This window comes from Spinacia oleracea, chromosome 5 (genome assembly GCF_020520425.1).
Source record: "Spinacia oleracea cultivar Varoflay chromosome 5, BTI_SOV_V1, whole genome shotgun sequence".
Taxonomy (NCBI): Eukaryota; Viridiplantae; Streptophyta; class Magnoliopsida; order Caryophyllales; family Amaranthaceae; genus Spinacia; species Spinacia oleracea.
In genome coordinates, this window is record NC_079491.1 from 41,090,424 (window position 1) to 41,105,003 (window position 14,580).

A 14,580-nucleotide genomic window follows, 5' to 3' on the forward strand; every position below is an offset into this window, starting at 1 on the left:
CTTTACCCATATTATTTCCCCTTTTCTTTCACCGGCTATGGACACCTAATTTGTGTATCTACTAAAATGTCCTATGATTGAACCAAAATCAAGGTACGTTACTTGCTTGCACTACTATAAAAATGGGCAAAGACACCCGTCCAAAATGGCCTAAAACACCCCATTTAAGGGGTCTCTAAACCCCCTCATCTATAAGGGGTCTGTTTGTTATAAACATGAGACCTGGTATTTAAGAAAAAGGGTCTCTTATATTAACCATGCAAAAAATAATATAGAAGTGGAATAAACCCCCTTTTTAGAGACATGGGGATTAATTGTAACAAAAAATATCATACCCCATATTTAATATATGTGGTCTCTTTGAGCTTTTTAATATTATTTTATCCAACAAACTCAGACCCCATATGTAAGATAAGGGATCTCTTTGAGTTTTATAATATTTTTATAATTAACAAATTCAGACCCCATATGTTAGATTGGGGGTCTCTTTGAATATTTCACAAGTTTTTATTATTTCACTCGAGAGAGCCCGTTTTATACCTAACGAGTCTCTCTTTCCATTAATTTTTATTAAAAAAAATCAGCATAAACGTGTCATTTTTCGGCCTAAAAAATCAGCATGAAACCAATTTGGTAATTCCAAAATTAATTCACACAATTATTGCACACAAAAAATTCCAACTTTGCACCCGTTGTAATCTCCAAAACATAAAAACAACAAATTAAATACATAATTGTGAAAAGATTAGTTAGATAATAAAAGCGGATACGAGGACATGTGGTGGCCTGGAAATTGCATCATTCTTGCCTCTCTTTCTTAGTCAATTTGCATCCTCTATCATCCTGGTTCTCAAACTGCAAAAAAACACATTCATCGAAGGACTAGAAAAGCATAACTGTTCAAGATCATGGATTTAAACATCAATCGTTAGTTCAAAGGCCTAGAATCAAATTCTAAACTTACATTTCACTTGCTGAAGCAGCTCTCTTTGTCCTGGTAATCCTTAAACATAACTAGCACCTACTTTTCTAACATCTTAGTGACCTTGAAATCATCAGTATTAGTGTAAAACATCAGTGTTCGGGCCCCGTGTGGAACCCACTTTTTACATAAATTACCAGAATACCCCTCCTAAGGGAAATTACTCAAATACCCTTAAACACAAACCCTCTAATGGGCTCAGACCAGAATTTCGGGGTCCATATCTCAGCCTCCAGCAGTCCCAGGATTTCATACCCCTACAATTGCTCATGTTTACTAATAATGCCCTCCGATATTACTATAAATATAATCCACTTAATCATTACTGAGGTAGGCAATTATTCTCAGACTGACTCTCTCACTACTTTCTCTCTCTAACTAGACCTGACTTGAGCGTCGGAGAGGGTTTTCTCGAGAACCCCCCCCCCCCCCCCCCCGAGCCAGTTTACGTTTGCCCTTTTGCAGGAAAAGCGACAACCGATTGGAGGAAAACAACAGCCCTGGTTGACGAGACTTCCCTGTAGACACCTACTTTTGTCCCCATTCCCGAAAGGGAAGGTTCGATGATGAGAACATAAATCTCCACTTGACCACGCATCTCCTATAAAATAACGAATCTCAATTCCCCTTTTCATTTCACCCGAAACCTGCTATTTATGGAAACCTGCTAAAAATAGTAACTGCCGTAATGGGTCGTTGTTAAAAGTGGCAAGTCATAAAAGATAGAAACCTGTCAGAATTAGGTGTTGCACTCCTACATAAATCCTAAATGAGATAGAAGTTGCGAGAGAATCCTATTCCTAATACGATTCGAAAATAAGAGTTACGTATTAAATTAAAATCCTAACTAGCCTAGAGTTCGTAACGGGCCCAGACGCATTCCGTCATAAAATTAATACGCACTAAAAGACTCGATTAAGTCTCATACACTCCGGATTCTAAGAGTCCGAATCTGACAAAGAAACGGCCCAAACATCAATTTCAACGCCAAGCCCTGGGCGCTGAAATTGCCTGGATCCTATTTTCAACGCCCAGAGCTGGGCGCCGAAATCTTTGACGCCCAGCCCTGGGCGCTGAAAATACCTGGGACGTGTTCTTTCCTAATTCCTCGTGGATTAGAGTTCTACAATTCTATGTTTCTACGAACTCTTTTCTATAAATATAGCCCCAAGTTCGACGTGAAAAGAAAAAACAACACACAATTATTATTCTGAGTATTGACTCTAAACCCCTAAGCCTAAGCCTCACGCTGCGAAATTGATCACGCGTTCTGTCGCAATCGATCCAAAAATCGAATAGAACGTATCCTGTCCCGTAATTTGAGATTCGTTAAATAAAAGGAGAAATAGCAAAGTCAAAGTGGTTAGTTTTCTGAGAACCGTGACGCACCTCTCAAGGGTGCGTCGTAATGTGTCCCTTTTCCATGGTTTAATTGCTTTCCTCGCCCTTTTATGAACTGTTAAACTAATTAAATCTGATTGTTCTATCACGCATAATAAAGATAATATGTTGGGAAATTGGATTATCATGCTAGGTCCCTTAAAACAATCTAAATCAGATAATCGCGATCGATCTAGTATTATATGTTGCATATTGTTAAAATCAACTCAGATTAGTTTAATAGTTAACGCATGTCCCTTCAATTATTTATGTTGAGCTAGTAAGGATATCCTGCCTCTGGAGTTATCGACGAGCGAGTACTCCTCTCGGTAGTTACAGTCCCCCGAACCCTATATCTCTACCTTGCGGGTGTATGTTGAGAGATGCCCACACCAGGGATCATAAGGGAACCTATGGCCGTCATGGTCAAACATAATTGCACTCTCTTTATGTCACGATAACCGGGTTTTGTCAGTTTTTCTCATTGTCGTTAAAAACTGAATGGCGACTCCTATATTACTAGTCAATTGGGTGTAAACTCACAGGAAATCCAATTACACTTGATTTGACAAAAAGAAACGTCACACCCACGAGGGACGAGGTCACACATTAGCCTCGCGCTTTTTCGACCCCCTCACAGTGGCGACTCCACTGGGGATAGTGAAGGAAATACTTGTGCTCGTAGGTAATCAAAATAGCCGAAGGGTGAAACGATCCTACCCCGCGTTTATTTCCCCATCAAGTTGGGACGACCTGAAAATCAGCATATTAATGTGAACGGACAGAACCGCATAACGAATCTTGGCTCCCTTGGATTTTTCATCTCGGGAGTTGGGACTAAGGATACCCATCGCCAACCGGGGGGTGCATACGCTTCGAATGTTGTCTAGTCGGCACTTTCGCTAGTAGTACACCCGTCCCAAACCCAATCGCTCGCCCATTAGGTCCCTCTCATTGGTGCATGCCCCCTTGGCTTACATCGTGATTGGCCTATTGGGCGAAATTCGTCTGTTGAAGGCACTACCTCGATCGGGGCATGTGTTGGATATGCGATAGAAGCGGTACCAAGCCGGCGCAAATACTACCCATAGAAGCCTATCATAAACTGCATGACATGTTATTATTGCCTTATGACGTAATGTTAGTTATGTGTAGCGAAATATGTGATTGTGTGTGACAAATAATGCTAGAAAACCAACGACCTTAAATTGCCCAAACATTCATAAACCAATTGGCCAAAGAGTTATACCAAGATACGTGTTCCGCAAACCCGAACGATCGCCACAAAAATAAGCGACGCTCGGGATGGCCCGTAACGAATCCCACAAACGCCGCACAACGCGTAAAGGACGTTATTAGGCAAGCACGCAAAAGCGAAGCCGCATAAACAAAAAGTAGACGCAAACAGAAAACGAGAACCAGCCAGGGACGCATTTTCAACACCCCTGGCTGGGCGCCAAAATTTCTCACGCCCTACGCTGGGCGCTGAAGTTGCTGCCTGGCCTTTTGGTCAGGCACAGCAGCCTCGGTGCCCACGCATGAAGAAAATATGTAGCAAAAAAAAAACTTTTCGTGAAAAAAATTTGCTACGAGGGCGTATGAAAAAGCACTCGATTCCAAAAGCGACTTATAAAAAAAAATAACTCTTTGTGTCGTTGTTAGGCCTCCTACGACGACAATGCTCGGCATCAAAACCGAACACGCTAATTGAAATAACCTTGAATGTCACATGGGCAAAGTATTCCAAAAAAATAATGTTCAAATGAAGTTTTCAAGGAAAAATAATGATCGAATAAAAAATAAATCCGAGTCTAGACTAGGCTATGCCAAAGTACAATCTAAATCCTAAGTCTTAGTTGTCTTATCCATAGAATCGGTCCTAATGCTTGGTGTCGTTCTGCAAGTTAAAAGGTTAAACCATATTGAGTCTCCCTGCTAACATTGAAATCAATAAGCACCCATATGTAACTGGCATCCCTTGCTAAGAGTCTACGGCCTTAATACTCTCTCTCACCAATAAAAAAGAATATATTATAGTATTTGCAAAATGGAAACAGTCACATTTTGAAAATCATTCCCCCATAGTCGCACAACCCCCAAAGTGAACCTAAGGTGTCAATACCATTGGCAAGAAAAATTAATGGCCTCAAGGCTTATGATCACATTGGGTCACGACCATCATAGTCCTCTCGAGCCACTCGCTCCTTAAAATACTCTTAAGTACGGACTAAATGATTTTCCATGAATGCAACATGACCAACCATGAAAATACCCAAATCGGCATACCATAAGGCTACCATTGGGGTAAAGCAATACACGCTAAGAGGGAAGCCGCACTAATGATTCTAGTCTCGCAAAAATAAAAATTCGATCTCCCCAACTAACTACCTTGCCAACATTAAGCAAAATGGCGCATGACAAATGAACACCCAAGGGTTAAAATCTAAAGTGTCAACCAACGAAAGGTATGGTCCAATTAGCCTAAGTCTGAGAGTCGCTTGGTCAAGTGTTATAGGTTTACGCCGCGTCATTATTTTGAGTCTAGGCCACCTCCTTGTATTCATACACGGGTTATAATCAGAAAAATTAATGAAAGTTCGAGTCTAAATCACAACTTTCAATTAAATCCCAGAAGCTGAATCTGAAAAGAAGTAAAAATTATTTTCGATGTAATTCTTTCGTTAAATTTCAATAAAGGAAAACAACATTTTGAATCTACGCTATTTGCACATTTTAAGAAACGACTAAATACACTTGCAAAGTAAGACAATTTAAAAGGTCCACCCTAGGCCTACTAAAGTTAAAGGTCCACTATAGGCCTACCAAACGAGGCTCACTCAGTCTCAAAGACTCAAAGACTCAAAGACCACAGCCATCTACCTTTTAGCCCAAATAAAAAAAAATTGAAGGATTTATGTTGGGGAGAAATCCCAAGGAAAAAGAAAAAATAGAAAGAAAAAGGGAGAGCGAAAAGAGCAAGCCATGAAATACTCAAAAAGAAAGAGAAAAGGGAGAGCGAAAAGAGCGAGCCATGAAATACTTAGCCCGTACCTCCCAAAGTGCGAAATTTACCCAAGTAAACGAAGGAAAAGAATTGAGTCAACCAATCCAAATCATAAAATTCTACGATGTCTACCCTTTCCAATCCTTATGTTGTTAGACGCCTTCGCTCTGGGGGCCCTGTTCAGCTCATCCATGTTCTCATTGCCATAACCCAAGAAACCATTACCTCGACTCTTGTTCTTGAACTTGTTGTCAACCGCAAATCACGCACGGCCATTGACACGTGCGTCATACCCATTATTCCCAAAGCCCAAACCTGCTCCTGCACCACCGTTAATATAATGACCATATAACTTGTTTGGATACATCCTGTTGATATACCCTTGAGCCGTCCCCATGCTATTCATTGGCCTTGGTTGATGTAATCCTCATGCTTGACTAATACCTATACAACTTATCCTATCTCATTCAACCCATCTTTTAAACCGTCTTAAGTCACAAATAAAAAAGAAAACAAATGAAAAGTACAAAAAATAATAAATAATAAAAAAGCGAACTTTGCAAAGCGCCTCTAAAGTTAGTCTAAAAAGAAAAAGAAGCATTTAGAGCACCAAAAAAGATCCGCCCAGAAATAATTTTCAGCCCCCACAGCTGGGCGCCGAAATCTTTAACGTCCTAGCCTGGGCGCCGAATCTCTCTGCTCGCAAAATTTTGTCCAGAAGTGCTCGTCATTTTATCCGCACATACACGAAAAAATAACGAACACTTGGAGGGGTACAACACGTATTCAGATATACGTACCACCAAAAAATACATGTACTCAAAAAATAATAATATAAAACAAATTTTTGGCTTACGGCAAGGCAGCAGATTAAAATAATAATAAACTTCACTTATTCTACCGTTTCAAATAATATGTTTCCACCTCAGAATGTACTTGTTTAAAATCGGCATTCTAAGAAACCGTTTTCTAGGCTAAGAACTACGCAAGACCTGATTCCAAATTAAATCTATTTAAGGCGGATACGTAGGCAATCCATGATTCGGTCCAACCAATTTGCAAAAATGTTAGAACCTATAGAATAACAAGAATAAGAAATAGAGTCCCTTATTGAAATTTAATTACTTGCAACCCAAGTCGAAAGAAAAATTTAAGTCAAAGGAAGAATCCAAGTCATCAAGATGCCAAAACGAGCAAACATAAAAAATTAATAAAGGCACGTACCCTTGCCAGAAGGAGCACTCACACTCCTAGGCACTTAGCCAAGACTCAAAAGATCGCTTTGCCTCAATTGAATGGGGGCTAGCGCAAGCGTCCATGACCTCTAAAGTACTCGACTTGACCCTCCCTAAAGCGAACTAACTCACTTAAAGACCTTCTTTCACCACTAGACATAGTCGTTCGCTTAAAGACCTTCTTTCACCACTAGACACAGTCATGATCGCCAACAAGTAGTAAAGGCAGTAAGCTTGCAATGAAGAAGATTGTTCTACGGCATCGCCCCATCGTTCCTTCGAACTTAGGGCACCCGTTCATGGTAATTCGAATGCTTGCTAATCTACTTTGAAAAAAATCAGACATTGTCAATAGGACTTGGGACTTAACCAAGGCTCACCCTACTCAGACATATGACACGGGCATCTAAAATCGAAATCTGAAAGCATCATTAATGGGAAGACATAATAGCAACTGGGGGCTAAAAAAATTGAAATGAAAGAGCTAGGGAAAGAACTAAGTATACCTTGACCTTTTGTGCAGACATACACCAAGTAAATTTAAGTCAAATTGAAAACGGTTTATATTCCCGCAATTCTGGAAAAGATGGTCCTAAAAGCCTAAAGCATATGCCAAACGGGCACAAGTAATATCTTGACGCCTGCACCCTGGCTTCCAGCAAATCCTTAGACATCATTCAAAAAATCGTAACAGTATTTTGATTCACTCATGTAATCTTGTACGAACCCTTCTATAAGTCAACTTACTTAGGACACCTCGGATTGTACACAGTAGGATTCGGATTTCAAATAATTTTCAAAGACTTCTTCGAACATAATAAAGTGTCATTGGTTTAATCTAAGTATGCGTTTATCTCGATGTTGCAAGTGAGTCAAAGAGATTTTTAAATATGATTATGGGTAAAGAAAAGCACCTAGCTTTTGGTCAAGGCACACTTCAACATGTGACTACCTTGACCATGGCAATGTCGCACAATACGACATTTACAAGAGAAGTAGCAAATCACTACTCGAACATACCTCGCACTAAACGAGTCTGGTTCAAACTATTCATGATCCGTGTCACCATGAATGCATAAAAACGTATGCCAAGCATTATAGCACCAAGTTAATCCCGTAGCTACAATTGGGGGCTTGAGAAAAACACTCTAAAAATGCTCGAGATGATGATTTTATCGCAAATTCTCGACGCTAATGCTATACACACGTCATAGGGGTACAATCCTAAAGCTTTAATCGTGTAAAACGAACCTTAGAATGGCTACAACCCCTCCCAAATTCTAAGCACTACTTAGAATATATAAAGTCACCCTACTAACAAGGGTAACCGAATATCGCGAGTCACCAAAACTCCGATCCAACTACTATACATAACGCTCGCCCTACAAGCGCCCGTTACACAGTCTACGTCATTCCAAAGCAAAAGCGAAAAAAGAAAAATCAAGGATAAAAACAAAGAAGAAACACCTATGAGTCCTCGCATCGAACGAAGTAATAAGCCGTGCAAACCCACGCGGAAGGTGCTGCACTTGTTCGAGCACCTGAACGAGGCGTGACGAAGTACTCCAATGCAAAAAATAATAATGATATCCCAAAACCTGGAGAAATGTTCTAATACATGTTGTTAGGCCACACAAGCCTACGTCGCACCATAAGTTCAACCATCCCACAGTACAAGTCTAAAAAAGTGGAAGGCATATCGCACTAATGCGGGCACGACCAAGAGCATGTGTAAAAGAGGCAAAGGCTACTTATCGCCCAAATTCAAAATGCAAGCCCCACGACTTCTACATTAAGGATTAAAGGTAGCGAAATATTACCACGGAAGGGATAGCTCGCACCTACACGAGCGGAACCCCAAGGCATCTTTCTCGAAAGAACCTACAAAAATCGTACGCCAGAAGGAAGCATCCCAACATGCATACTGTTAGGTTATGATACATATGACAATTCATAAATCATGCGGAAAAACCATTTAGCCAGGAATACATATTATTTACACATAATCATATAGCATAGTTTAGATGCATACTCTTTGTTGCGTGCCTTCCCTAGCTGCGCCCGAACCGAACAAGAACAAGTCTTTAGGACTCCAAGTGTCGTCCCTCTGTAGATAGTCCACAGCACGTCCGGATCCGCCTTAAGATTGACCAACTAGAATCGCCCTTAAGGTACTAAAGATTTTCGGCACTTTTAGTCAAGGAATGTGTCTGAATTTTCTCTCAAAAACTCACTTTGAATACTTGAATAATCTATGAAAATATGTGACCCTAGGCACCTATTTATAGAGTTATGGAAAGGGTTTTGGAATCCTATTAGGATACTAATTTATTTAATTATAACCCTACTAGGACTCTAATTAAATAATCATTATCTAATAGTTTTAGGATTTAATCACACTTCGAATCCCGATTGCTTCAGGATTCCCGCACAAGCATTGCACGAGCACCGTACACCCGCGCAAGCCTTGCGGCCCATGCTAGGCGCACAGCGTTCGGCCCATTGCTGAGCTCTTGCGCGTGCGCCCAAGGCCTTGGCTGGGCTTGGCCTTGCGCTGGGCCTGGTCGAGGATTGGCGTGCGATGGTGCGCGTTGGCTCGCTGGGCGACGGCCTGGCTTCGTGCTGGGCCTTCGTCTAGCGGGCCTCGTCCGATGCTAATTCGTACGATACGCTTCCGATTAAATTCCCGATTCCGGAATTCATTTCCGATACGAACAATATTTAATATTTCCGATTCCGGAATCAATTTCCGTTTCGAACAAATATTTAATATTTCCGTTTCCGGAATTATTTTTCGATTCCGATAATATTTCCGATTCTGACAATATTTCCGTTTCCGGCAATATTTCCGATTCTGGCAATATTTCCATTTCCGATAATATTTTCCGATACGTACCATGTTTCCGTTTCCGGCAACATCTACGACTTGGATAATATTTATATTTCCGATACGATCCATATTTCCGTTTCCGGCAATATCATCGTTTCCGGAGTATTCATTTCTTGCCTGTGACGATCTCATCTCCCACTGAAACCAAGATCCGTCGATTCCGAATATCCATAGATGGAGTATTTAATGCCATTAAATACTTGATCCGTTTACGTACTATTTGTGTGACCCTACGGGTTCAGTCAAGAGTAAGCTGTGGATTAATATCATTAATTCCACTTGAACTGAAGCGGCCTCTAGCTAGGCATTCAGCTCACTTGATCTCACTGAATTATTAACTTGTTAATTAATACTGAACCGCATTTATTAGACTTAACATAGAATGCATACTTGGACCAAGGGCATTATTTCCTTCAGTCTCCCACTTGTCCTTAGGGACAACTGTGCATTTCCTAATTCCTTTGTCGCTCGATGCTTGCTCTTGAACATAAGGTAAGAGTTGTCATCCTTATTATGTCCAGAGGTGTTTCTCGGTTTCAGAGTGTTAGGTTATGATTCATATGACAGTTCATAAATCATGCGGAAAAACCATAAAGCCAGGAAACATATTATTTACACATAATCATTTAGCATAGTTTAGATGCATACTCTTTGTTGCGTGCCTTCCCTAGCTGCGCCCGAACCGAACAAGAACAAGTCTTTAGGACTCCAAGTGTCGTCCCTCCGTAGATAGTCCACAGCACGTCCGGATCCGCCTTAAGATTGACCAACTAGAATCGCCCTTAAGGTTCTAATATTTTCGGTTAGGTAGGCAAGAATATTGGCTGATTTTTCTGCTTAAAAATCTTAGTTTTGAATACTTAAAACTTGTTGTATAAATAATGACCCCTAGGCCTTTATTTATAGAGTTATGGAAAAGGAATCGTAATCCTAGTAGGATACGAATTAATTGAAATTAGAATCCTACATGAATTCTATTTAATTAATTTATCCAATTAGAAATAGAAATTTAATCATACACTGACTCTTGTAGATTTAGGAATCACGCATGAGCACAAACTCACACACACACGGCAGCCACAAGGGCTGCCCATGCGCGTGCGAGCAGCAGCCCACGCAGCGCGGCCCACGCATCCGTGGCCCTTGGCGCGCGCTGGGCCTGCCTTGCGGTAGGCCTAGGCGCTGCCTTGGCTGGGCTTGTGGCGCGCGTGCTTGCTGGGCGATGGCCCCGGCTTCGTGCTGGGCCTTCGTCCGGCAGGCCTCGTCCGATGCTAATTCGTACGATACGCTTCCGATTAAATTTCCAGTTCCGGAATTTATTTCCGATACGAACAATATTTAATATTTCCGATTCCGGAATTAATTTCCGTTTCGAACAAATATTTAATATTTCCGTTTCCGGAATTATTTTCCGATTCCGGTAATATTTCCGATTCTGACAATATTTCCGTTTCCGGCAATATTTCCGATTCTGGTAATATTTCCATTTCCAATAATATTTTCCGATACGTACCATGTTTCCGTTTCCGGCAACATCTACGACTTGGATAATATTCATATTTCCGATACGATCCATATTTCCGTTTCCGGCCATATCATCGTTTCCGGAGTATTCATTTCTTGCCTGTGACGATCTTAGCTCCCACTGAAACCAAGATCCGTCGGTTCCGAATATTCATAGATGGAGTATTTAATGCCATTAAATACTTGATCCGTTTACGTACTATTTGTGTGACCCTACGGGTTCAGTCAAGAGTAAGCTGTGGATTAATATCATTAATTCCACTTGAACTGAAGCGGCCTCTAGCTAGGCATTCAGCTCACTTGATCTCACTGAATTATTAACTTGTTAATTAATACTGAACCGCATTTATTAGACTTAACATAGAATGCATACTTGGACCAAGGGCATTATTTCCTTCAGTCTCCCACTTGTCCTTAGGGACAAGTGTGCATTTCCTAATTCCTTTGTCGCTCGATGCTTGCTCTTGAACATAAGGTAAGAGTTGTCATCCTTATTATGTCCAGAGGTGTTCCTCGGTTTCAGAGTTCAACTGATCAAATAAACAGATAATCATAGCCTATGATTCATCCGAGCACGGCCATGCATTTCACAGTTTCTAGCTCTCCGAGTGGCCTTGTACAACTTTTAAGCATCTCATCCCGATTTATGGGAGGACAATCCCAATCTTGCGATCTTGAGATTAGACTTCGTTTGATAGGTGATTACCTGAGCGTTGCCTTTATAGCCTCCTTTTACGGTGCGACGGTTGGTCAACGTCAAAGCAACCAGTTCTCAAACAAGTAATCTCAAATCACTCAGGTATTGAGGATTTAGTGTCTAATAATTTAATGAAATTTACTTATGACAGACTTTCATCTCTTACAGTAAAGTTTCATAGGTCTTGTCCGATACTAGTCTTCCCAAAGTAAGTATCTATGCAAATGATTATGACATTGCCATGTCCACATAGTTCAAGAAACAGAACTACTAGTCATCTTGCATTCTAATCGTCTAACGTTTTCTATGCGTCCTATTTTATAGAAAACTCCGATTAGGGACCATTTTCAACCTTTGACATTCAAGTTCACTTGATAGACATTTCTTAGTCACAGGACTGGTCCTGACAGTCTATCTTGAATATATCGTCAAATTGAAGGGACTCATCATTTAATAAACCACAAATTAAATGGAAAAATGAATTCTTTTCATTTATTGTGAATGATTAACCAATAATGTTTTACAAAGATTTAAACTCTAAAACTTTAAAACATTAAACAGAGACATCAAAGCCATTCTCCAATATGCTTGATTCCCATAGCTGCAGTGTGCGAGTTGTGCTTCGCCTGCGGCAGAGGTTTAGTTAATGGATCTGATATGTTGTCATCAGTTCCAATTTTGCTTATCTCGACTTCTTTTCTTTCAACGAACTCTCGTAGAAGGTGAAATCTACGAAGTACATGCTTGACTCTCTGGTGGTGTCTAGGCTCTTTTGCCTGTGCAATAGCTCCGTTATTATCACAATACAGGGCTATTGGTCCTTTAATGGAGGGGACTACACCAAGTTCTCCTATGAACTTCCTTAGCCATATAGCTTCCTTTGCTGCTTCATGTGCAGCAATGTACTCCGCTTCAGTTGTAGAATCCGCAATGGTGCATTGCTTAGCACTTTTCCAGCTTACTGCTCCTCCGTTGAGGCAGAAGACAAACCCAGACTGTGATCTGAAATCATCTTTGTCGGTTTGGAAACTTGCGTCCGTATAGCCTTTAACAATTAATTCATCATCTCCACCATAGACCAGGAAGTCATCTTTGTGCCTTTTCAGGTACTTCAGAATGTTCTTGGCAGCAGTCCAATGCGCCTCTCCTGGGTCTGACTGGTATCTGCTCGTAGCACTGAGTGCGTACGCAACATCCGGGCGTGTACATATCATAGCATACATTATTGAACCAATCAATGATGCATATGGAATCCCATTCATTCGTCTACGCTCATCAAGTGTTTTTGGGCACTGAGTCTTGCTTAGAGTCATTCCATGAGACATGGGTAGGTAGCCTCGCTTGGTGTCCGCCATCTTGAACCTATCAAGCACCTTATTGATATAAGTGCTTTGACTAAGTCCAATCATCTTTTTAGATCTATCTCTGTAAATCTTGATGCCCAATATGTACTGTGCTTCTCCTAGATCCTTCATCGAAAAACATTTCCCAAGCCAAATCTTGACAGAGTTCAACATAGGAATGTCATTTCCGATAAGCAATATGTCGTCGACATATAATACTAGGAAAGCAATTTTGCTCCCACTGACCTTCTTGTATACACAAGATTCGTCCGCGTTCTTGATGAAACCAAAGTCACTGACTGCTTCATCAAAACGTATATTCCAGCTCCTGGATGCCTGCTTCAATCCGTAGATTGACTTCTTTAGCTTGCATACCTTTTTAGCATTCTTTGGATCCTCAAAACCTTCAGGCTGTGTCATAAACACAGTTTCTTTTAAAACGCCCTTTAAGAAAGCAGTTTTGACATCCATCTGCCATATTTCGTAATCGTAATATGCAGCGATTGCTAACATTATTCGAATAGACTTTAGCATTGCAACTGGTGAAAAGGTTTCATCGTAATCCACACCGTGGACTTGCCTGTAACCTTTTGCAACCAATCTAGCTTTGAAAACTTCAAGTTTCCCATCCTTGTCCTTTTTCAGTTTGAAAACCCATTTGCTTCCAATGGCTTGGTAGCCATCTGGCAAATCGACCAAATCCCATACTTGGTTTTCAGACATGGAGTCTAATTCAGATTGCATGGCTTCTTGCCATTGCTTGGAGCTAGGGCTCGTCATAGCTTGCTTGTAAGTCGCAGGTTCATCACTTTCAAGTAATAGAACGTCATAGCTCTCGTTCGTCAAAATACCTAAGTACCTTTCCGGTTGAGATCTATATCTTTGCGATCTACGCGGGGTAACATTTCTAGATTGACCATGATTCTCACCAGATTCTTCTAAAGATCTCTGAGTTTCATCCTGAATGTCATCTTGAGCATTCTCTAGAGTTTGTTGTTCGACTCGAATTTCTTCGAGGTCTACTTTTCTCCCACTTGTCATTTTGGAAATGTGATCCTTCTCCAAAAAGACACCATCTCGAGCAACAAACACTTTGTTCTCAGATGTATTGTAGAAGTAATACCCCTTTGTTTCCTTTGGATAGCCCACAAGGATACATTTGTCAGATTTTGGATGAAGTTTGTCTGAAATTAATCGTTTGACGTATACTTCACATCCCCAAATCTTAAGAAAAGACACATTTGGAGGCTTTCCAAACCATAATTCGTATGGAGTCTTTTCGACAGCTTTAGACGGAGCTCTATTTATAGTGAGTGCAGCTGTATTTAGTGCATGTCCCCAAAATTCTAATGGAAGTTCGGCCTGACCCATCATTGACCTGACCATGTCTAGCAAGGTTCTGTTCCTCCGTTCTGACACACCGTTCCATTGTGGTGTTCCAGGAGGAGTCAATTCTGATAGAATTTCACATTCTTTCAGATGGTCATCAAATTCATAGCTCAGATATTCACCGCCTCTATCAGAC